Genomic DNA, 2,500 nt, shown 5'->3' with positions numbered 1-2,500 from the left:
ATTACGGATACTTTTCAAGGTGTTTGCTTTCGTTGTTGTTGCCGCCGTACCGTTAATAACTGTACAAATATGGAAAGTACAGGGTCGTCGAAAGGACATGGAGAAAGTGGTAAGTCGCACGAAACACTCGAAAGTAAACACCCTCGACACGCACAATGATATGCAAGATGGCTTATTGAAGAGCACACCAGCTTTGACAAAACCTGGAAAGTTTTATGTGGCGTTTCACTATTGGGAGCAACTTACGATGGCGACAAATAATCTCATTGCTCTTGCAGCATTAGCCACTTTTAGTGGGGGTCAAGCTGTTGAGCCTTTTATAAGGAACTCAAATTTTCTGGCAAAACTCAAGTTACCGACACTGGCGTCTTACTTCAATTTGACTTTGTTTAATAAAAGCTGCTCTCCCACGGTTACAACACTCTTGCAAGCTGGAAGACATATCAACATGTTTGCCAAGATCGATTAGATTTGCTGATTTATCTTATTTATGAACCACAAGCAACACGCTTAAGGCAAAAGCGGAACATTTCAAAGCCTTCAGTGATTCCTTGCGCATGGAGTGGTCGTAAACACCAAAAAATATTCGAGGGACGTAGAGTTACTACAACTATTTGCATCGATGTTGGGGTTCTTAAATCGCTCGAGAGATTTCATGACCAAGTTATTAAGGGTAGAACTTGTATCGGCATTGTGGAATGGAGAGGGAATGGCACTAAAGTACGAGCAAACTTTCCATTACCACCAACTATCCAGTTTTGTCTTCATGCGCCGGATGTTTCTTTTTTTAATAACAAACTCTTGGAAATTGCTCATGATTTTGTATCAAAAAAGTTGGGTTCTAACTTTATATCAGTTCATCTGCGCACTGAACAAATTCTTCGTCATAGAGGTCCTATTTCGTTAGTAGTCAAGTGTATCACGGAAATGGTAGCACGGATCCAGCAAGAACGAGATCGTGACCCAAAGAATGGAAACTCTAAGAGAAAAACGTTTGTCGCCGCAGATTTTCTGCAGTTCGGATCTCATTCAGGCGACGTATTGCCCGCACGGAAAAACTCAACCTTGCTCATGACGGTCATAGAAGGGTTACTCGAGAATCCAACATTCTTCGATCCAAAGGTATATCATCTTGTTGACAGGGGCTCCGTTGCTATTGTTGAAATGAATATTCTTGCTTCAGGAAGCCAGATCTTTTCAGTTGGCGGAGGATCTTTTCAACACTGGATAAGAAATTTCTTTGCCCAAAAACACAATGATAGTTTTCCGAACGTTCCATGTCAATGTTGTTGATGAGCCTTTGGTAAACTATTTAAGGTCTCGAGTAACAGCTCAAGAACTAGTATAACTAACACTAGAATAATGAGGCAAGGGGGTTTTCCAAGTTTTTTTTTAATTGATGGCCCTCTCTTGTCTCATAATTCATCTTTAAGTGTCGCCGAACCTCTGAAACGAATGTTTAAGAAATATGAAATAACCGTGGTTAACAAGCCATTGAGCTCGCTTCAACATCAGTTCTCGATTCCCACTTGACTCTGTTAGTGACCAGTACTTTTTAGCCCTTCCGGTGAAAACGGGCAGATCATGCACTACAAAGAAAAAAGAACACATGACGAATTTAAACTACCGCGGCCAAAGGGCCCACAATTTCAAATCATGCTTGTAGTCCATGGGCCTAAAAATAGGCTGTTCGATATCAAAAGCTATATTATACATTTTTGAAATCTACAATTCTTTTAATTTATGATTTTCCATGATAGAAGTCTCGGATGAGTAGCTTTTAATATATATCAATTGACAAACTGACGTCACTTAGAGTCACTGTGTATTAAAGAGTTACATGCAAGTGGAATATATACTTCATTATCAAGCATATTTTTCGTATTTTGCTGACATTTTCAAACGTTTTAACCTTGAAAATGCTTGTACAGTAAGATTTGAAGCTTTCTGATGCAATGTTTTATTGTTATTTTTGGTTGTCGTTGCAATGCTTAAGAAATACACTTATTTTGTGGCCGAATGCTTGAAAAAAAATGAAAGAACTAACTTTTTAACTTATATCAACGTCAAAAGTTATAGGGAATGATAGCAGCAAGTGGGTTTTGACAATAACCCTCACCCTAACCCCAGCCCTAACTACAATTTAACCAGCAATATTCTCAACAGTATAATGGATAAAGTCTTAAGGCCAGCACGTCTAGACACAGATCCAAACAGTGGGACAGCGGCAAAGGAATGGCTTCACTGGAGACGTCGAAAACTTCATGGCCGTCTTGCCACAAAAAGATTTGGATAAACTCGCAGTCCTTTCTAATTTTGTTTCGCCAAGCATTTTCCAACACATCGAAGATTGTACAGATTATGAAATATCAATTGAAACACTTCAGACACTCTTCATCAAACAGAAGAATGAGATCTTTGCACTGACCATCTTTTAGCTACTTGTAAACTAGCTCCAACAGAAACACTAGACGAATATTTGCAAGCCCTGAAAACGCTA

General features: G+C 39.2%; 1 long non-coding RNA gene across 1 annotated transcript in view; it reads left to right on the top strand.

The window, feature by feature from the left end:
* Positions 1-2,018, top strand: part of LOC138038831 (uncharacterized) — a 2,882-nt gene extending 864 nt beyond the window's left edge. The window contains exon 2 of the long non-coding RNA XR_011130313.1: positions 1-2,018. This exon is cut by the window's left edge and continues 169 nt beyond it. This is a non-coding gene — a long non-coding RNA (uncharacterized lncRNA).
* Positions 2,019-2,500: the final 482 nt, after the last annotated feature.

The sequence above is a fragment of the Montipora capricornis genome, chromosome 2 (genome assembly GCF_036669925.1).
Source record: "Montipora capricornis isolate CH-2021 chromosome 2, ASM3666992v2, whole genome shotgun sequence".
Taxonomy (NCBI): domain Eukaryota; kingdom Metazoa; phylum Cnidaria; class Anthozoa; order Scleractinia; family Acroporidae; genus Montipora; species Montipora capricornis.
The sequence above is the reverse complement of the archived record's forward strand: the minus strand, read 5'-3'. Positions and strand labels throughout refer to the sequence as shown.